Below are 23,306 nucleotides of genomic sequence, written 5' to 3'. Positions count from 1 at the left end.
GGGCAAAAGAAAAAACCAATCGGACGGAAAAAATCCGGGCCAAAAAAACCGCAGCCTTACTTATTTTTTAAGTAGGTATACTAGCAAAAATGCCTGTGCGTTGCAACGGGTGAAAAATTTCTAATGATAATACACACTTTCCATGTATAATGTATAATGGTTGTATCTATCGTTGTTGCTAAGACATATCATAAAGAAAACCTCGACGTATAATGTATAATGGTTGTATCTATCGTTGTTGCTAAGACATATCATAAAGAAAACCTCGACGATGGCAATCTCCCAATGATCTTTCAATCTCATTCTTGCAACTAATAATAGGATCAATCAAATTCTACACTATCTCATGTGGTCAAGTCTAGATAAAATAGAGTCATCATGACTCTTCTCTTAATAATAATTAAAAATTTATTTATTTTTTTATATGATACGCAATCAAGAATATTAGCTATACTTATCAAAGTAGTCTGATAATTATATAAAGTAGTCTGATAATTATATACAGAATCATGCAGAGTCTTCAATAAGGGGCAACATAAGCTATGTAGGAGATGGAAAACATTAAGTATCCTATTCGACTCAAGCCTTAAGAACATTCACAGAACGCTTTAGAAAAACCAAACCAATGTGGTAGACGATGGATGATACGAACCTTTCTCGTGGAATATGAAATTTTTTCTAAAATTGGACAATTTTTTTGCATTGCACGGTGCGAACCAGATTTTTTTTATAAACGCAGATATTTTCTCACGTTGGGTCGGATAAACACCGGCAATTTTTTATAATAAACGGATGCTAGCTCCCGGAAGCAGTATTTTTTTATAATAAACGGAGTTTTTTCTCGGGAAGAGTCGGACAATTTTTTTCGGTTTGAATTTTCTCGCGTGGATTCAGACAGTTTGTTCCGATTCGCTTTTTTATAAACAACATTTTTTTTGGACGGTTTTATTTCGGAGTGGTTTTTTATTTCGCATTGAGTCGAACGTTTTTCAAACCGTTTTTTTTATAAAAAGATGTTTTATGTTTTTCTCGGTTTTTTATTTTTTTACTGGAGTCGGACTTTTTTTTTACGTAGGTGACTTTGTTTTCCCTTTATTACGGGAGTCGGTCGTGAGAAGTTTTATTTCTCTTTCTTTATTAAGGGAGTCAGATTTCTTTATTTCTCTTTCTTTATTAAGGGAGTCAGATTTCTTTTACGGACGGAATTTTTTTCCCTTTTTATCAGAGTCGGGCGTGGGAAGTTTTTTTTTGAGTCGGACGTTTTTTTTTTGACGGACGAGACTTTTTTTTTTTATCGATCTAGTACGACAGTAGTTGTTTTTCTCGTTTTTGATTTTGAGTCGGACTTAAAGATTCTGGCATGCGTGCATGCGCCGTGGAAGAAGGAGCAATGGGATTAATTCCGCATGCTATTTAATTAGGGGTGTATTAGTAGTATCTTTATGGATGACTTATAAGAGCAGCTACAATAGCAGGCTATAAGTCAGCTACAAACATATTTTAAAGAGATAAATCAGAAGAGAGAAGAGCAGCGGGCTACAGATTTGTAGCCAGCTGTAGCACGGACTCCAAGACGCAGTGTGTCTATGACAGGTGGGACTAGATATTAATAGTGTAGTATGTAACTATTGTATGAATGAGCTATTAGATTGGCTATAGATGAATTAGAGCTAGTAGTTGGCTATACTATTGAACTTGCTCTCAAGTACCTGGTTTCTTTTAAGGAAAAAAAAATGATCGCCCGTGAAAGCGTGGACTGCTGAGGCGAGAGAGCGGCGCCCGTCTCGATCCTTCCGCCCGCCCTTATCTCTTCCTTTTTCCAAGCGCCATTTTTCCTCTTCCTCTCTACTCTCGGTCTTCTCTCCTCGCTCGCTTGTATCTCCTCTCCACCGCTGCGCCATCTCCACAGCCGACGACGCCCTCCCTCTCCACCGCTCCCCCTCCCCCTCCCCCTCCCCCACCGGCGGCACCCCTCCCTCTCCGCCCCCTTCCTCCTCAACCACGGCCCACGGCGGCGAGCAGCACCCTCGCTCGGCGGCGGCGCCCTCCCTCTGCAGGCGACGCCCTCCCCTCAGCCGGCGGCGCCCTCTCCTCGGCAGCATCATTGTCTTCTCCGGCACAGTGGAGGCAACCCCTTCCCGTTAGTGCCTCGGCGATAACATCCTCCTTGCGGCGCACGGTGGGGCGCTCGCCAAGCCGCCACGACCTCGGGGCAGCGGCGTGCTTGCCTCTGATGTGAGCAGTGGCGCCGGTTTTTTTGTGATTTTGTGATTCTCTTGTTTCTTTGCGTAATTCTTGGATCGGATCGGATTTGATCTCTTGTTCAATAATCTGTATTGCCCGTACGGGACGGGTGCGAGCTGGTCGGAGTGAGATGCAATCTTGCAGACTAATACGGATGAAAAAATTCCTAGGAAAATAAAAAAAATGGATGGAAGCGGACTTTCCTCCTTTTGTTTTAATTTTTTCGTCCTTTTTGGTTATTATTACGGACGAATTTTTTTGGAATCCGACAGATCTTTTTTTTTTCCACCCGATTGAATCGGATCGATTTTTTTCCCTTTTGTTACCGCGTCGACTTTTTTTTTCGCCCCCGATTTTTTTTCACACGGACGACGGAAACATCTCATACTTTTTAAGTAGTAGTATAGTAAGTATATATTTTTAATTTTCGAATTAAAAACTAATTCATTATAAGATAAGATTTCATAATAAATAAAAATCTGTTGAAAAAAGAGAAAAAAAATCGAAGGCAAATATAATTTGACATGAGGGAAGCAAACTGTGCAAGTAATAAAAGGTGTACAAATGAGAGAAAAGTGGGAGTCGAACCCGGGTGGCCGAAATGAAAACTTTCATACCTCACCAAGTGGGAAGACTACTACATGTGGGAAGTGATTACATGGAAAGTACATATACCGTATCAAACGTGATTTTGGAGTAGATAAAAAAATATCCGATCGGGCTGTTAACCGGATTAAATCCGGATTTAGCGAAGCGCGTGGTAATGACGGACGAAAAAAACATCCGGAAAATATATATATATATATATATATATATATATATATATATATATATAGAGAGAGAGAGAGAGAGTTGGACCCATCCAATCCTACTGGTGAAATCAGGTCAGATGTAATCCGAACCGTCCACCCATCTCCACCGCACGATTTCACCCTCTCCACGCGTGAAGACCGAGCGAAGATTACGGGTCTGTTTGGTTGTTGCCTAACATTGCCATAACTCAGTTTGCCATAGGTGTGGCATGGCAAACAAAGTGTGGCCAACAATTTGTTGGCCACAAGTGTGGCAATGTTTGGCTAGAAAATGAGTATATGACATGTAGACCCATGAAATAAGAAAGTGTGGCTTGCCACAACTGAAACAAGCAACCAAACGCTAAGCTAACAATCTGTAGCATGCCTAACATGTGGTGTGGCAATGTGTGGCACCAAACCAAACAGCCCCTACGCCTCATCAGTCATCACCCTCTCAACGCGCGACTCACTCCTGGCGTTGTCGTCCCCTTCCGCCGCCGGCGCGCACTGAACGAGAGGCGAGGTCTTCCCACCGCTGGAGCTTCCCCATCCACCGCGGCCGGCCGCAGGTCCCCATCCGTCGCCCGGAGCCGACGTCGTCCCCAACCGCCGCCGCCGGAGACAAGGTCTTCCCGATGCGCCGCCGCCGCCGCAGTCCACCGCTGCCCATGAGGTCGTTCCCTTCCGCCGCCGCTGCCGCCGTCACCGCGCACTGAACCGGAGGCGAGGTCTTCCCCAGCCCCTGTCTTCATCGTGCGCATCCTTGCCGTGCGCCATGTTTAGTTGTCTTCACCCTCGACGCCTCGGAGCCGGACGCCCGCTGCCCACCACCACACCACCGGACAACCTCTATCCCTGCCGCCCTCCTCTCCATCGTGTGCTTGCCTTCTTTAGCCCGAGGAGAGAGGATTCCTACCACGTCTTTCTGTTGTGCCAGTATCCTCATCGATGAATGATTTTACCACAGCAGCAAAGCGGTTGCCATCTGCTGGTATTATCCCAGGTTTGCTTTTCCGTCTCCTCTCCTTCTCAATTCCTTTATGTGCCCTTGTTCAGATTGCATTTACTTTCTCTTTCTCCTTTCTGCTATCAAATAGGATCAATGAATTGTTCCGTGAATGCTAATTATATTATGAGAATTTTTCCCCGGCAAAAAAAAAAAACAAATGAAATCTGTAGCAATATGCTATATATTAATCTTGAATTTGTGAGAATGTCAACATTCAACCTTTCGACTATGACCCTATGTCACACTGATTCATTGTCATATCTGTTGATTTCCAAATTTGCTTAATCGATACATGTTAAAATGCAATTCCAATATATATGAAAAATAACAAAATTGATAAAATGTTTGATTATGCTCTGGAAATTATACAAAATGAAAAGCTCAATCTATATGTAAATCATTGATTCTGGGTACTTATTCAACTACAAAAGGCATTGCCCCAGATCCCAACTTTCATAACTTTATTAGTTTGTCATTTTTGTTTTTGATCCTTGCACATGATGACAGTACCTCTGAGGTATTGTTTCACTTTCACCCTAAATTTACATGAAAAATCCTAAATGCAATTTGTTTTACCTATGTAAATGATGCAAGATGCAAGTGTAGGAGCTGAAAATTTCTCTTTCAGGGACCAAGAAGAATACAAACTTAACAGTTAGGTATAATCATAAGATTATATATTGTGTTTCATTTTGTTATCATTAAACTGATCCACATGATGTTCAAGTGATTACACAAGTGCATAGATTGTTTTAAAAGTTGGGTTCGATAGATATGTAGAATTCCATGCCGCCATCAGTGATACCTCGCAAGCAAGCCACAATGTCTGCACCTAGGCCTTCAGCGGCTCCAGCTACTGCGTGCTGCAGATGGTACCCTTCCATTACGGTGAGGGGGTCTTCTAGATTAGCTATCACGGTTTTTTTTTTCATGTTTGTGCATGATTGGAGTATCTCTTTTTTTTCGGCTGTACTGAAATTTGGTTTGTGATTAACCTGTGAAAGTATCTGTTTGCACTGCTCGATATCCTTTATTTTGAAAGCGACATCCCGAGGAGGAAGGCTCTTGTGCTAAAGAAAATCTTTAGTTCCTCTCCTTCCAATTTTTTCGGTTCTTCTTTTTGTTTTGATTAATGAAACCAGAAATTCTTGAACTGAAGGAAAAACAGGTAGCTCTACTGTGTTTATGGTCTTTCCTGTTGAAGTAGGAATTCATAGGTGTGTGGCAATGCTCAGCGATTGCACAAGGTTGATTCTCCACTTCTCTGCATCAGATCGGATATATTTCAATTGGTTCGATTTTGATCTATACTGACTCCCTTTTAGCTAAAACCCTGATTACTGATAATATATATGTTCTACTCAGTGAAGGGGATGCAATTAGACTTGGAAATGGAGTTAGAAGGCTTAAAGGTTGCTAATGTGATCTGCATGATATTATCTCATGAAAACCAAACATTGTTTTGCCCCTTTTATATATTTTGCCCTTAGGATTGAATCAATATTTCAGAATGGACGAAGGCATATATCCTCTTCAAAGAATGAGGTCTCAAGGGATTTGGTTGTCAATGTAAAATCACAGATGAAACAATCTTTGTTGGTAAGTAAATGCACTTTTTGCTGCATTGACTGGGATAATCTCGATGAACAATGATGTTGTTTGCTACTTTGATTTTAATGTAGATCACTGAATTGCCATTCTACTATATATGAAGCAATATTTTTAATGTGTAAAATACCCTAGGTCATGTGCATGTTTTTTTCCTAAGTTCATGAATAAAATCTCACTTCTATGTTAGGGTGGCTACTAGATCCAATCCTTTGGTTTTGTGTTTCTTATACACCCAATGATATTTTTTATTTTTTTTAGGCTTGGGTACATGTACATGTTTAATTTTTCTTAATGTCAATTAGATATCATTTGCCAATTAAAATTCATGTAGAAATACACCTACCTGAACCAACATATTCAATCTTCCAATGCATGTTACTTCACAATTTTCGGAGCTAGGAATCTTTTAGAGCTGGACAAATCCATTTACATTGAGTGTTTATTATAAAAGAAATATATTTTCAATCACTAAGATAATGATAAAATTCTATTATGTGTTTGCCGATAAGCCCAGGTGGCTGCCCGGGGTTGCCAAGCGGTGTCTCCACCTCTGACTCCATTCATGTAATCATGTTCATGGTCTGCTCCATTGAGTTTATTTTTACTGGATGCACATCCTTCCATTAGTAGTTCTTGCAAGAAACTGAAATAAGTAACAGTCGTATAGCATTATGCTGCTAGTATCTTCAGTAAAGAATGTATTGTCATTTGCTTACCTCTTTTGTGTTTTCTTCTTCTGATGCTTAGAGACACAAAAACAAGCGTGTACAAACGATGGAAAGAGAATAAACTGTAATTAGTGATCAAGATTGCACCACTCATCTTTTGCCACAAACACTGCAAGAGAGATTGATTTACATATAGTGAATGAATCAATTCTACAGTCTTGAAGATTTAGCTCTAGGTTTTCTTTAGATGGAATGTGCCTCAGATTTAGATTTATGTACATTTTAAGTTGCCAAAATAAACAACTAAATGAATCTTTACGCAACCACGCCAAAGGATTCACCTAGATGCTTCAGTCAACATACTATGACAAGCAGAACAACGTTTATTCTTATCTTTTTTATATAGTAATATGCCCTTGCTATATAAAAATAAAAGCAGAACTACAATGTCTTAAAAGAAAAAAAAAACCATGTTTTTTAGCCTTGGTCTATTGTCAATCATTTGAATATGCTTTGCTTATAAATAGATGATTCATATTCATACAATATTTGCTAATACGTGCATTGCACGTGCACGATTACTAGAACTTATTAGCCGTACCAATATTTTGGTAGTTTAGATAGTACATGTGCTTGTTTGGATTGTGACCAATTTATTGGTACTGTCCATGTTAGATTTAGCATCAATCTAGAGCAACTTCACTATAATTCATATGTTGACTTTATATTGGTAGCAAACCAAATACAATCTTGTCCTACAAAGAAATTGGTAGTACTAAAATTTATCTAAGTTTTAGCACTACCAAAAAATTGGCATGTAGCAATCCAAATAGGCCCCTAGTTACTTAAAAAATTCATTTTAGAGTAAAATACACTAGCGTTGCTTAAACTTGTAACGAGGTCTCACTTAGGTCCACGAACTTACAAAACGCGCATTGAAATATCTAAACTTGGTTTAATATATCATCCCAGTCCAAAACCTTGTTTGATCGTGGTCTTGCTTACGTGGCATGCCGCGTGGATGATGACATGATTTTTTTTTCTCCCTTCTTCCTTTTTTTTTGTGGGTAGATAAGGAGAACCTACAAAACGACGGAACACGTCCATATTCACATAGTGAAACACGATCAGACTATCTTAGGCGGAAGGATGAGTATGAACGCTGAATTGATGCAGAAGCTTTAGAATGCAAGGTAAATCCTCTGGGACTCGTGTCGTGAACATCCAGAGTGTCATTGTGGTGACCGTTGTCAGGTAATAAGGTATGTAAGGCAACGAACTTGAGGACAAAGATGCTTCGTGTGTCCTAACATTGTCGATGATGATTTCATCATAAGTATCAATTCTTTCGGTACCACTAATCACTACTATCATGCACTTACCCGTCCCTATAAAATTGTACCAATAGGAGGATGTAAGGAATTGTCAATTCATACAATGGATCGATACGGTCAGAGTTACTTCCAATGGTCAAACCATAACGCAACATGAGACGACCACTGTTGGTAATTCTTACGGTTACAGATAAAATCCGCAAGCGCACGGATATACCGATGTAGCACTTCCCCTACGGAGTATTCCAAAGGGTATCGAATCCAAGAGAACGTGTGTGGTCAGATCTTCCTCCGGTTCATCCAAGGACACCAAGCTAAAGATAGGCCAGGATAGAGAGGATATACTGGTGAGAAACAGTGTCTAGGGAAAGCTTAAGTTTATTCCTAATGCAATACTTCAGGCACTGGCAACCCGCTCTTCCCAAATGTCGCTCTACTACATACCCGGATAGGGAGGACTTAAGTGATCTCGAGGGCTGTCACCACCTCTACACCTACCTCAAACGTATTGTGGGATACGCAACAATTATTGGATAATAATTACCTAAACACCACGTCTAAGAAATTAATATCTACTTCAGTGTTTATAACTCACTAAAGCAATCACTATATTTTAGTTGATTATAGTGAACAATAATCCCGTATGCTATTTAGGAACTAACCAAGAAATAATTCTCACAAGATAAATCTAAATTACTCAGGAAGAATATTATATTAAAATCAGAGTAATAAATAGAATAAAAGAAATGAGAGAAGATTACCAACAACTCCGGAATTCTTCCGACTTCTTCTACTCTACTCTCTTCCTATTCTAGTATACAATATAGTACAATGGAGCCTCTTATAATTCAGCTCAAGCTTGGAAGTGTGTGTGAAAGTGAAGGAGTGAAGCTCCTTTTATAGGGCAGTTATGACGGTTGTGAGAAGGGGAAATGTCCGAACTGCCCCGCAACCGTCATGAGGAGAGCATCTGGAGCGTCCACGCCAAACCCTAGGATCAACGGTGATCAGAGGAGTTTGGCCGAACCAGGGAGTTTAGCCGAACCAGATCAACGGTGATCAGAGGAGCGAACCTGGGCTGGGCCATCCGGGGCTGGCCTTCGGCTTGTGGACTCCCCTGACTCTCCATTTCTCGGAGTTTTGGGGTGAGTCTTTGATATTTTGATGAAGTTCACAACCCATCCTCGTATGGATACATGTTTCTTTTCACTTCTAGATTTCCTCCCAACTTCGGGGTTTAACACCTGCATACAAATATACACTAACACTTGTGAAATATGTGAGATTAAACACCTATCTCTATGTTGGATGTTTTATTATCTGGTAGATGTTGGTGGTATAGAATCGACATTTAATAGCCGCCAACAACCACACATTTCATTTAGGCTTGGATAGAGTACGAACATCGGGTACAAATTGCAAGCTTAGACTGTAGGAACAATCCATTAGATTTACCTAAATGGTATGAGTATCCAAAGTGTGGTTGTAGAGATCGCTGCTAGGTGGCTACCGCCTTTGATATTGTGGATCCACAAAGTGAATCCGCACCTCCTTGTATTGCCCTGAGCAATAAATATAGTTGTCATGGCGAAAAGATAATTGATTTTGAAATAGAAGTAGAGTACCAACGATTGAAGGAGAATGAAAATGCAATATGGACTGACGAACGATGGTGAGGACCTTCTTTTGCGGAGGCGATTGTGAGGCGGCCTAATGGCGATCTGGCCTCCATGGGGGATCTCTCCTTCGCGGACAAGTGGGATTTCTCACTGGGATTGGATTTTGCCTCCCAGATTTGGTCTCGTCTCCGATCACCGGTTAATTTTTCCCGCTCTCCCTCATCCGCTTTCCATTTGGTGGTTTGTTTTTCACATTTCTCCTTCCGGCTTTCTATGGATTCTATGGCTATTGCCCTCAATTGCTGTCTTCGGGGAAATCCAATGATTTTCGGGTTCGACATCTCCAAAATTCCTGTTATAGTTTTTGGTGTCAGATAGGAAGGTAGGTCTCTGGATGTACTCCTTGAAATCTTTCCAAAATAAGTTCTTCAAGCTTCATTTTCACTTATGGAGGAATGGAGGTCCTGATTGGTACCGTGAGTACACACTATGGGTTCTTGAAGAGGAAAATTCTTGGACTAAAGTTGGTAGAAAATCAAAACCCATCTCAAATGGTGTCATTCGACCTGGGGTCTCGTTTGCTAATGTGTTTTCCTCTGAACCTACTCGGTCTAGAGCAGCTGTACTGATTAAAAAAGTTTTTGACACCATCAAGGATTCCATTCTTGATCCTAATCGGCCTTCCGTTCTTCCTGTGAGGAAATTAGTTTTTGACTGTCTGGATTTTCCTAGACGAAATGTTGTTCAAGTTTCTGGCAGTAATTTGCTTCACGATGGATCTTCGTCCAAGGCGGGATCTTTGGGCTCTTTCAAATGTTCAAAGTGTCTTGCTACCGGTCATTCTAGGTCTGATTGTCACTTCCGTGTTTGTTTCAAAGCCTGCTTTGCTTATGGGCATAAGGCCCGTTACTGTTTGGCCCAGAGTAAGAAGAAGGCCTTGACGAAGTGGGTAGTTAAGGGGAGCACCGGGAATAAAACAAGTCACTTCCGTCGTTTCATCTCTTGCTCCATCTCTACCACAAGCAAAGCGACCTCTCCTTATCCAATCTGCAAAACCCACTTCGCCGAAGGGCCGCATTGATCAGAGTTCCGCTCCCATGGCAGATGTGCAGTTCAACCTGGCACGCTTTACTCCTCTAGGTCTGCATCTCCAGGAAGGTAGCCCTTTCCGTCTGCCTAGAGCGGACTTGTCGGTCAAACCCCCTACTAGGCGACATGAATGCTATAAGCTAGCAGAGGTTGAGCCAGCGATTCATGAGGATATTTTCGATGTCCATAGGATTCAGATTAGAAATCATCTTTAGAATGAGTTGGGCATTGTTGTTGGTCATTGTTCTCCCCATCTGTTGGCAGTGGGCTTGTTTGCAGTTCGTTCTCCTCTGGTTAGGGATACCTTGGTCGAGGCTTTTGGTTTCCAATACAGTAAGTTCCACACTGTTCACTTCCGCCATCATGGTAGGGGTTCTAACTGGCGGGCGGCTCATACAAACCGAAGAGGTTGGGTGATGTTTTTGGGTTATCCGCTTGATTTCCGTAATCAGCATTACATCAATAAAGAGGTGAGCCTTTTTGGTCGATTGGTGGATTGGCAGGAGAGGGATCCCATTCCAGGTAGTGTTATGCTCAGAGCTGTGTTTGATGACATTGACGCAGTACCGAGAGTATTTTTGCTCAAGGAGTTGCCCCTGAGAGGTGGCCTAGGACAGTCATGGACCTTTGGGGTCTTTGTTCTCAACACTGAATTTGCTGACATTCATCTTGGTGATGAAGACCTCCCTCCTTTGATGGTTCACCTTCAAGAACCTACGCAACAGCATAACGATCACATGGATATGCAGCCAGATGCTCCACCACAACATGATCAGCCCTGGGGGAATTGGGATCAGCAAGGGGAGAATAACCCTGAAAATACTGGAAACTCAGGAATAAGTGCTGGCCCCAACCAAAATTTGGCCATGTCTATTTTGGAGAATGAAGCTTCCCCTGTGTTCTTTGTGCTAGATTCTGTTCAGGGCAAAATCCAAGAAGTAGTCCTTAGGAATCAGGTTCTAAGGCAACTGTCAAATTGAATTCAGGGGCCTCCAACTGTTCTGTTGGTTCATGCCCCTTTCATTAGCTTGGTGCTCCCAAGAAGAAATGTTGCTTTTGATTCTTTGCCGCTAGTTTATCACTCTTCACAGTTGCCCCTGGTGGTCGTTCAACCTTTGGGCCATGATGAGGATATGGACCATGACATGGGCTCTCCCCTGGGCCATGATGAGATCTTTGATGTTCAACCCTTGGCAATTTCAGAGCCACTAGACCAGGCCCAGCCCAAGAGCCCACCAAGAATCGGACCAGTGCCTCTCCTGTTAGAACCCCCAAGAGCATCAGTTAAGAAGAGAGATGGCAAGACTGTCATGTTTGATCCTGACAGGAGGCAGAGTTCTCGGTTGAGATCTTCAAGTCAAGAGCTCACTCAACCTGACCCTAGAATGGGCATAGGGAAGCCGAGGGGAAAGTCTGCCAAAAAACTGAAAGAGCTGGTAGGTATCTCAAACATTTTAACTGGCAATAGTTCTTTATCGGCTTCTGATTTTCATTCTGATTTAGATGAAGAATGTTTCTCTACATCTGATTCCTCTCCTTCTGACTGTTCAATATCTTTACTCGTGTCATTAGTACCATTTCCCTGGATCAAGTAGTCTGGTACTCACGATTACATTGCTGAAATATCAAGTGCGCATACAAAGATTGTCTAGCACGAATTATTACATCATAGGCCCGCAGGCATAGTCTAGAACATAGGACCGAACGGTCCGGAATACATTCAAAAGCAGAAATAGATAAGGCAGCGGAATTTAGGCAGCGGCCACACCATTGCCACAAGCAATGACCGTAACTAAGACCTACGGAGCGTTGTCATCCTCCGCATCCTCCTGAAGATAAGCATAGGGATCCTCCTCGACTTCATTGCCATCCACTGATTAAATTTTGTAACAGCAAGAGTGAGTACCAACCGTACCCAGCAAGCCACCACAACAACAATGCATATGATAGAGGTATTCAAAGTATGGCTATTGGTTTATTTGCGTAAAGCTAATTTCTCAATCCTTTTCACAAGTCTAAGACCTAGCATTGACTAGTCAAGTTTTAATTCCAGTATTTATTACACAGCAACGGTTCTGTTCACCATCCATTGTCTTCCGAAAGATGGCTTCCCGCTACTGGCCGTCATGGTTTTCTGGGTTTTATCCCTTCTCGCCTCTCGAGAAGTTGCTCCACCAGTATAAAATCATCATGCATCATCTCACCCAATCAGTTTAAGAATTTAGAGTCTAGCCAAGTGTAGTACATGTCCCGGTGCTCAATAACCGCGAGCACGGCTATTCTAATAGATTTGGTTTACTCACACTAAGTGGATGTACACTTTATCCATACTTCGTGACTTGCCCAACACATGAGCCGAAGTCCCAACGAATGAGACGCGTCACGGCAAAGCATTTCAATAACCTCACTTTGGCAGTACCCACTCCATGAACTTTAGTCCTTATTCACTCTAGGCGTCCAAAGTTTCAAGCAGTGAGAGGAGTTCTGGCGCTCCCGAGGGGGAAGGACTCACACATTCATTAAGTTATAGTTAAGTTTAGATTTGCACATGGCAGTCCTACCGATGGCGACACCACTGTAGGCCCCCGCCCCTCGTGGTCCTACCAATGGCTGCCTCACCGTAGGCCCCTGCCTCCTATACACATCAAGAACTCCACTACAGCTTGGGTACCGCCTCCGCTCGGTTATTTACTCCGCTAGGTCTATACCCAAACGAGAAGTACAGTTGTACTTGGGTCGTTTCATGCTTAACTTCATGGCACTAGCCTTTATCGGACTCCACCCAAGTCATCCAGCCGCCCTAGTCGAAAACATTTATTCATTATAATTTTTCTTTCACAAATCATTTCATCCATGTCATGGTAATGTGGCGCGCATGTCTCCACATACCGAATCTCAACTACCTTCCCTAAGGTAGTTGCCCAAGCATATAACATTTGATAAATATGAGAATGCATGATTCTGATTTAGCATGACTAAGCATTTGTCAAATATTGACTAAAGACACACGATAGCATGGTTTACAATGGTCATACAATTATTCAATATCAAGGCATGGCATATAGCAAATAGGACATTCTTATTCATACATAGCATGCAAATTTTATTATTTAAATCAACATAATTTTCGCAATAGGTTCAACATGCTCAAAGATTAGTGATGACTTGCCTGGATCACAGTCTTGTTGTCCCTGCTCCTCAATCGACTCAACACAATTCCCTCGGAATCTAAATTTACGTGCGAAAGATCGGATTTGAATTCAATTAGAATTCAAATAAAATCAACAAAAATTCAAACAGTACAAAGTAAATTGAGAAAGTGGTCCCATCAGATAGATCTTGATTTTAGATGAATTTAGGTTCAAGTTTCATTCAAATCCGAGTTAAAATGAGTGAGTTATGAGGGTTTAAAGATTCAAATTTGAATTAATTCAAGAAATTATGAAAAGTTACTGTTCCTAATTCATTTATTTTTATTCTAACTCAAATCAATAAGCCACAGAGGCTGACACGTAGGCCATTCACCAATTTCTTTGCTCGGTTTTATTTTCCTAAAGAAAATGCGGTGTCACTGATAGGAGGGTCCGACCCCTTGTAAACAAAGGTGTAGCCCTGCCCTTTAATCACCGGTGTGACCCGCATGTCATTGAGACAATCACTAAAAACTCCATTTAATTAGATTTCTAAGCATCCGGGCCCACATGTCATTGATTCATAATAATACCATTAGTTAGGGATTACTGTGCACTAATGAAGTGGGTTCCACATGTCATAATCTCTCTGTCTCGTTCTTTCTCCCTCCCCCATCGTCTTCTTCCTCTCGCTCGCGACGGAGCAGAGGAGCGGCGCCCGTGCTGCGCGACGGCCCGAGCCGGGACGACTCGGCACGCGGTGGGCGAGCGGCGACGCACCACCGGATACCCGCTTGCGGCGGCGCACCACCGGATACCCGCTTGCGGCGGCGGCGAAGCGCGGCGATCGCCCGACACGCGACACGATGGCGCGCGGCGGCGCCAAGATCCCAAAAATGGCGGCGGCACAATGGGGACCGATTCGAGCGCTGGCGACCTCGATTTAACCATCTAGGGGTCACATGGAGTATATAAAAGCAAAATTCTAGCCTATGCTACATTGGAACGAGGTCCCTCCATGGCGAGCTCGATCATGGCGCGATGGCGGCCGGAGTCGGCACGGCTATGACGGCGAGGGCTTACCACGGAGTGGCGGGATGGCGAAGTTCGATGGCGCGCGGCGCGGTGTGGCCGAAACAGGGGCAGCCGGCGGTTGGTGACTGTCGCAGGTGTTCAACTCCCGGTCTTCCTTGTTCAGCGGCTCCCGGCTCCCACCAACAGCAGCAACGGCAATGCGAGCACCTCCTCTGCACACCCCGCCACCCACACCGGCCGAGAGGCCCCGCGGCGGCGGCGCAGCCCCGCCCACCAGGTGTTTGACACCCGGCAGCGACGCGATTTCGTTTCTCTGAGATGGAGCAAGAGTTTTAGGGGAGAGGGAAGCAAATGGGAGATTGGTTTTGGATGAGGATGAGCTAGGGGTGAGCTTATAACAGCGGGAGGGAGGGCGATTCCTTAATGGATAAGGATAATCGATCACGTAGCTTTGTTTCGATCTCTTCCAGGTTTCGGTTCAATGCACTGGCGCGGCCTGATTACCTATTCGGTAGGGTCGCAGGAGAGGGGGGAAGCTAACTGTGGGATATGGCGCCACATTACCCAGTAGTCTCATCCGGGGGTGACAGAATGGCAACGCAACAGTGATACGATGGCGACAAGAGCGACGGCGACGGCCAGTGGTAACGGCCGCGGTAGGGAGGCGCAGGGCTACGCCTTATGGTGACGCGGGGGTGTCGTGGCGGCCGTTAACCCTCAATTCCCGATGGCGACTCGCGAGGAGACGTTATGACGCGGGCGTTCGTGGCGGCGCAGCCTTGGCGCGAGTTTTCAGCGGCTCGGTCGGCGGCGGGCCCACGCGGCGTGGCGCGACGCGGTGCGGCACACGGGCACGACCAGTGCAGTGCACGAGTCGGAAAGGCAGGTGCGCGGCATGGCAGTGGTTGGAGAGGGCGACGTCGGGTGTTCGGTCGGGTTAGGCCCAGATCGAGCACCTGGCGCGCAATGAACAGTGTCGACCCAAGAAAAATCAAAATTAGGGCTTTCCTTAGACTTTTTGTGTGATTAATTTTTAGATGATTCAATCTGTATACTTCTTTTGGGTATTTACCTTATTTCAACACTTCCAATTTTGTGATTTATTGCATCCTATGTTAATAATTAATATTCTAATTTCAACATATGTTTCTTTTGTCCCGCATTTTCTAGGTTTTAGTATTTGTCTTTCCATATCAACATATTTTTTCTTCTCATATTCATCAATGGAAACAATATGTTTTGCAACAGAGAAACGAATAACACCAGCATGATGCAAAAGTTTTAAAATGTTCGAAATTTTAGTGATTTTTATTATCAGAGATTTTCAGGATGTTACACTGGTCTCTTTTGTTCAATCCAGGTTTAAATGGAGAATAGTTATATTTTATAGTAAAAAGTACGAATTACCCCGCTGATCTATTGTGTGAGTATGAATTACCCCCCTAAACCCGAAAACCAGTTATTTTGCACCCTCAACTATCGATACCGTATGAAAAACCCCCCCCGAACAGCTTTGCAAGCGGTTTTGGTGTACGTGGCAGTCCAGTCAGCAAGTTTTTATTAAAAAAATATAGGGCCCACCTGTCAGATATCGAAGTAGCCGATAAATGATATGTTCTTCAATCTTGTGGAAAGTTGAATCCTTGTATGGTTGTATGAAATGATCGATTTTTGATGCCCAGTGCACAATCAATTTGATGTAATTATTTTCCGTTAAAGAAAAGTTAGTAGTTTGCTGTAACAGAGTGTCACCGTCACCGCCTCTGCCGACTTCGCCGCCGCCACCGCTACCGCCATTGCCGACTTTGCCGCCGCTACTGCCGCCATCGCCGACTCCGCTAGCGCCGCCACTGCTGCGACCATAGCCACACGATATAAGCAATTATGTGGACATCGATGTCGAAACAAGATTTCGGCAATTCTAAAAAGGGGTGGCTATCAAGCTGGAAAAGTGGATGGGTTTGGAGACAAGAAATTTTTATACAGGTTCAGGCCTTCTTATTCAAGAAGTAATACCCTACTCCTGTCCGGGGATGATTCCGCCGAGTGTATTATTGATCGTATGATCTGGGAGAAAATCGTGTCCCAAGAAAGACCCGGACCCCTCCTTATATAGGGGAAGGGGTCCGTATTACAAAATACAGTCCATATCCCTAACAGAATACGGGATTACAGATAAAATACAATCGTAACCGACTAAGACCCCGGGTACTTTCTTGACGTACAAGTTAAGAAACAAACCCGAGTTCCCATAAAGATATTCTATCTATATTCGATACCTTGTATCCTACCTAACTATAACTGTCATGTAGATATGGGGTATCCATAATCTCCACAGTAGCCCCCGAGACCTTTGCAGTCGACGAAATTGTCTTCTTAAAGCAAAAAACAATAATCCGAGTGTTTTAATTCTTCCTGCTCCAGCCTGCCGAGTTTTAAAATCAAAGACTGTAAAGGGCGAAAATAAAACATGGTGCATCGAATAGATGCACCTAATTAGGTGTAGCCCCCGACTATGTGGTTAGTTAAAAAACTAAACATGTAGTCAAGAACCAAGTGGTTTCACAACCAAACATCATATAGCAAAGCATACGCGGCGTTCAATAAAATATCCAGCCGACTGCTTTTTAGCTTTAATATATCAAGAATGATAATATGAAAAAGCCCGAGTGATAAACACTCAAAAGGTTCATGAATAAACATATTTGACGAGAATCCGAGTAAAAACGCTTAAGATCATCCATCAAATATGATAAGAATCATGGCAGTTAACAAGTCTAATAGCCTAGGCTATGACCCTCACCATAAAAATGAGCATATAACATGCCAAGAGAATGACCATTAGAAAACTAGTCATCTCGAATCAACCCAAACAGCTTTTGCAGCTTAAAAAAGCTTACAAAAATAGTATAACACTTTTCTGTCGGGTGCCTTTTTATTTGCATCGTAGTAATTCCAAAGAATTAAAAGGATTTTAACAGCATCGGGTCACTCCATTGTGAGCACAAATTGCCAAAGCAATAATGCCCAAGTCCCTAGGGATCACAACGGGCCACGCTGATAATAATATTGGGCTGAAGTACTATGTAGGCCCAGGCCCATTAGCACTCCCGATACCCTAGCGAAATAAACGCCGAAGTCAAAGCGTCGTTTCGTCTTCCCCGCCGAGACCCTCGCCACTTTCCCCATTTCTTGCTACAGTGCAGAACTTCACCGGCGAAACTAGGGTTCACCAATCCGCTTCAATCCATCCTCAAAAACTCCACGAAATCCTTCTACGCAACCACCACACCGATTCCCCACCCCCTTCCAGCCATATCCCGAACTAAATTAAGCCATCCAGTTCATATCCATGGCGGAAGAGAGAGAAAGCTTCGAGAGCCAATGGGCGCCTTCCGATGTAACGGAGGAAAATCTGATGGAGATGGTGGCGCACGGCGTTCTTCCAGCAAAAGAGATCATTGGGTGGCGACCGGCATTTGGCGAAGCATTCCCGACCCCCAACACGCATGAAGTCGTGGTATTTTCTCATTTCTTCTATGGCGGATTTTCTCTTCCAACCTCAAGATTCTTTCGGGGAATTCTGAATTTCTATGGGATTAGCCTGCATCACTTGAACCCAAACTCCATAGTCGACATTGCCAACTTTATTCATGCATGTGAAGCTTTTTTGGGCATTAGACCACATTTTGCCTTGTTCCGCCGCATCTTCTTACTCAAGCCCCAACCGAACAAGAGTAAACCATGTGTTGTTGGGGGCGCCGGTTTCCAACTCAGGGGAACTTTGAGCCAAAAATACTTTTCCATGCCCTTCAAGACTTCAAACAAAGGCTGGCATGCAAATTGGTTCTATGTTCAAAATCCTGAGCCTGCACTCCCCGAGTACTCCTGTCTTCCTTCGGTCTACCAGGACACATGGAATTCATTGCCTATGGGAGATGAAGCTGCTCAGGCCGTGGAACTGATGGAACGTATGCTGAAGCTCAAGGAGCAAGGTTTGCAGGGTGAACAGATCACTCGACACTTCATCAAAAGTCGGTTAGCTCCAATCAAAGAGAGATCCCGCACGGCTTATGAGTTTGATGGCAAACATGATCCAAATCGCGAAGATCCGGACTCCCTGGACTTTAAGGTCATGAAAGAAAGGATGTACAAGATCTTCTCAAATGCCATCGTCGTCAGTTATTCACATCTACTGCCAGTTGTGCCATATAATGCATTCAACCCTCCTCCACCGGTATGTGTTAAAATTCTTCAACTTTCCTCAAAATATAATTTTGTCTTCTTGTTGAATCAGTTAACAGTTGAAGATATTACGTCTAGGAATTCGCTTTGATGAAGTCAGACCCGCCAATCGTCCAGCGCCGATCACCTCACCGTCAAACTGTTCAGGGGAGCGGGGGACCAAAGATCTGGTCCGAATCCCAGCCCAACACTTCTAATCTAGCTGGCCAGTCAGATTCCCGCAAGAGGAAGCTAGTGCTGAGTGACGACGAAGGCGACGACGGCAAAAAATCTGGAGATAAAGAAACACCCAGAAAACTGCCGAAGCAGGCTATTCCGAAGAAGAAAACATCCAGTCGCCCTATGCCAAAGATCAGAAAATCTTCCAGGTACAAATCATATAACAATCTCCCCTGTTTTGATGCGCTCCCAGTATGGAAATAATACTGATAACAAAAACTTGTAGGAAACCGTCTGATATAGATCCATCTGGAAAGGACTCTGATCCGGCTAACATGGAAATGAGTTCTTCCAAAGAAACCGGGCCGACTGCCAAAGGTCATCCGAGTGACAGCCAGCCGGCAACCGACAATGTAGACTCTGGTGATCAACCTCCGACTGGAAACCAGTCAGCTGAAGCTGAAACCGGAGCCAGTCAGGAGCCCCCGACTGGAAACCAGTCGGAAACAGGGCCAAGCCAAGAGATTCCAGAGGTTGATGCCAGCCCTCGCAGACAAGATGCCAGCAATGACTCGAAGCCTGGATCTCCGGCTAAAGCACAAGGATCGACTCGCCCTCGCCCGGGAATCATCACAGGTAAACACCTTGCCTGAGATCATGTTGATCCAAATGTCCTTAATTGATTGGCTGATCTTTATCCATGGATGCATCAGGACCAATGATTGGTGACAAAGAAGAAATTCTCTGGATACGAGCGGCTGAAAACTCACGCCCTCCCATTCTGGTCAAATGGTGGGACGATGACTTGCAACCTCAGGGCATTGTAATAAACCGACAAAAGGAGGACGAAGAGGTGTGCCAACTGAAAAAGGCACTCGGTCAAGCAACTCGTATCGTAAACGTAAGTTATTTGACTCAGGACCTCTGCTATCTTGTTCGCTTCTTAGTGTGAGCGCTAATAAAGCCATTATGTAGAGGATCCATCTTAGGAACGAGGCGAAGACCGCAACCCTGGAGAAGCTAGTTCCTCATCTTGGAACCCTTGAAGCTGTCAGGGATCAACTGTACGAGGCGAAAGAACACGCCAAGAAAACCGAGCACGATCTAAGAGATCGGATCGCCCAGCTCCAGGAATCTAACTTCGAACTGAGTGGCTCGTCAAAAGGTAAATACAAAGTCTGTCCAACTAACTGGTGCAGTCATCTCCGTAATCTTCAATTAACCGGAGTCAATATAGTGCAAGCCGCCAAGATGTCTCAATTGGAGAAACAAATTCAAACTCTGGAGAGCGATAAAGCAGAGCTGGCAAGACAGAGGGACTCGGCCTTGAAGGACGTTGAAGGTACCATCAATTGACTCATTTGAGCTATTTAAGCTATCCCCTTAAATGTTTGCGTGTTCCAATGGAGAAAGCAGATCCTGAACGTATAGAGCTTCAAGAAGTTTAACCTATGTCGAGAAGCCAGTCAGAATCTTGGAAGTGAGCGAGAGGAATACAGGAAATCACGTTATACGGTTCTGTAAGGTTCAGTGGAGCAATCATTCAGAAGAAGAAGCCACTTGGGAGCGAGAAGATGAATTGAAGTCAGCTCATCCTCATCTCTTCGCCAGTTCTTCTGAATCTCGAGGACGAGATTCCGTTTAAGGGGGGTAGGTTTGTCACGCCCTAAAAATCGCCTAAATTAAAAATGCATATTTTAAATCATTTTTAGAAATTATTTTAAAAGCCTACAAGTTAAACTCTAATAATCTAGGAAAATTTTCAACATAAAATCGAGCTAGATAAAATTTTATTAAATACTTTGCTTGTTCCTCTATTTTCTAGATTTTTCTGGGAATTATTTGAGCAAGGGAAATATTTTTAATAAATGAAACAACATTTCACAAATTATTTTAATTGAAAAAGTATAAAAAAACCCTCCCTTAGGTTGTTGGGCCGAATTCGGCCCAACATCTTCTCTCTCCGCGTGGGCGAGCCGGCCCAAGCCGGCCCAGCCGACGCCGCCCGCCCCGTCCTCCTCCAGTCGCTGACAGGTGGGGCCCACCTGTCGGGCCCTTCTTCAACCTCCGGCCGAGCCGGCCGAGCTCGTCCGAGCCGCCGCCTTCCTCCACCAATTCCGCCCCAATTCGGTCTCCCCGTGTCCGATTGATTGAGGGGTTTTGATCCCCTCATTCTCCTCTATCTTTACCCCCAAGATTCGGAGCAAATCGTTGTGTATTTTAACCGAATCGAATTCGTTTTCAAGTTTATCCCCAAAACCAACCCTAGTTTTTCCCGGCTCGATTCCTCGCGGTAGGAGTCCAATCTCTCCAATTCAAGGCTATAAATAGCATCCCCTAGTCGCCCTCTTTCGTTTGCCCCCTTTCCCGAGCTCTCTAGTGCTCCATAGAGTCGCCGCCGCGCCGCCCTAGCCGCCGCCGTCGCCGGCCGACCACCAGCCGCGCCGTGCCGTCGCCTTAGCCGTCGCCGCTGCCTCCTCGCGCCGCCGTCGGGTGCGCGAGACTGAGGGGAAGCCCAGCCGCCCCTTCGCCGTCGTCGCCGATCGCCGTAGCGCCATCGCCGCCGTCAACCGATCCACCGCCGCCGCACAAGCTCGCCGCCGGCTGTCATCCGTCGTCGTTTGTCGCTTCGGTGAGCACCGTTGAGATCGCATCGTTGCCCTCTACGCGTAGGTACCCTGCAAAGGCCTGGCCGAGCCTCCTAGCGCCGGCGAGGTCGTCGCCTTTGCCAAGGCCGGCATAGATGACGTCAGCATGACGTCATAACCTTTTCTTTTTAGTTTTTTTTAATAGATGAAATAGATTAAAACTTCGGAAAATCATAACTAATTCAGTAGCTCCGATTCGAGTGGTTCAAGTTGCTAAATTTTTCTAAAATTGAGATCTATATGTTAAAAATATCCACATGTACTGTTTATGCTTGTTTTTTATTGTTCTGTTGATTTTGTCTTTTTGCTCTAGTTTCCGATGTTCCGGAGGAGAGCGTTTCCATTGAGGAAGGTTCGGAAGTTTTTGTGGAAGCTCAAGGCAAGTCACACAAATCCTAAACAACCCTGAGCATGTTGAACCTGTTTAAAGCTATTGTCTTATTTCAACTTATGCATTATTTTTTAATGTCATCGGGTGGTGAACCTTTCCTAGTTAATTAATGGCCGAAGATGACTTTATAAACCTATGGGTTATAATTTGATTAGCTTGGGCCTTATATATTGGATTGGTTCAGCTAAATGCCATATGTATGTTTGCTTAGTCATGCCTAGAAACATTAGCTAATTAATGGTGACGGAGCGTGGGGCTCCTCACCGGGAGACCGCGCAGGCCCCCCTTTGCCGGTTCGGCCGGGGGCGCTAAGTGAGGTTCTTCACCCTCGATCTGTGGGATGTTCGCGAGAGAGCAAATGCACAAGACACGGGCGATGTAGACAGGTTCGGGCCGCTGAGAAGCGTAATACCCTACTCCTGTGTTCTGGTGGATCTGTGTATGAAGCAGTTACAAAGAAACGGAGAGCAAGAGAGTTTAAACTCTAGAACCCCTCTCCTCTCGTTTTGGATGCCCTACCAGTTCAGGTATCCTCTATTCTCTGAGTTCTCTCCTCATTTCTTTCGGTGGGCAAGGTCCTCCTTTTATATCTCAAGGGGATCCTACATGCACCACTTCTACCTAATCTTCTTTTGGGTGGGGACCCACCCTATCTTGACCAAAACTTGGCTCGCGCCTTCGCCTGGAAACTAAATCACAGCTTGTCCTTGAGTGAGGCCCAGCGCCGACACTCGCCTGACACAGGGGATCACTCTGTCATTCCTTCATTAATGGGCGGAGATTTGCAATGGCTGCTGTCCGAATGACCCTTCGATGGGATGGGTCATACCTACCTCCACTCCGCCGGATGCAGACGCAACGTGGGAGCACAGTTTGTCTGCCGATGACGTGACCGGCGTCAGACCAGTCATAGACCGGTCATTCTTGTCCACCACGTGTCAGTTTAGCATGCCGCACGTCTGCCCTTCTTCATACAGTTACTTCCTTGTAATGGTTGCGATGAAGCCTAGCATGAATCTAGCCGGGACTGACGTGCTAACTCCAGGAGTTACCACGCCGGCCCCGGCTAGGGACGAGTGCCAACAGGCTCTCATCATTCCGACGGGACGGGGCGAGGCGTGCGACAGGCCGCCTGTCGCCCCCTAACCCGCGATCTGACCGGCCTGTGACCAGTCACACACTGCGACCGGTCACGGACCGGATAAGCCTGCGCTGCGCTGCATTAAATGCGGCGCGGCGCACTCCTCCAACCCGCAATAAATGCGGTTAGGTGAGCCCCGCTGTGCTCACCTAACCCATACAAGTGGCACCAAATCACAAGGGGTCAGG

At 44.6% G+C, this 23,306-nt stretch overlaps 1 long non-coding RNA gene across 4 annotated transcripts; it reads left to right on the top strand.

Moving 5' to 3' along the window:
- The first annotated feature begins 3,506 nt into the window (after positions 1–3,506).
- LOC9271475 (uncharacterized) lies at positions 3,507–6,465 on the top strand. Of its 4 annotated transcripts, XR_010738673.1 has the most exons (6): positions 3,905–4,041; positions 4,820–4,935; positions 5,207–5,294; positions 5,413–5,459; positions 5,557–5,646; positions 6,173–6,465. It is a non-coding gene; the product is annotated as an uncharacterized lncRNA (long non-coding RNA). The 4 variants fall into 4 exon arrangements; XR_010738672.1 differs by lacking the exon at positions 4,820–4,935 and having other exon boundaries at positions 3,507–4,041; XR_010738671.1 differs by lacking the exon at positions 3,905–4,041 and having other exon boundaries at positions 4,195–4,935.
- The last annotated feature ends 16,841 nt before the right edge of the window (positions 6,466–23,306 follow it).

This window comes from Oryza sativa, chromosome 12 (genome assembly GCF_034140825.1).
Source record: "Oryza sativa Japonica Group chromosome 12, ASM3414082v1".
In the NCBI taxonomy this organism is placed as follows: domain Eukaryota; kingdom Viridiplantae; phylum Streptophyta; class Magnoliopsida; order Poales; family Poaceae; genus Oryza; species Oryza sativa.
This window is presented reverse-complemented; position numbering and strand designations above follow the sequence as displayed.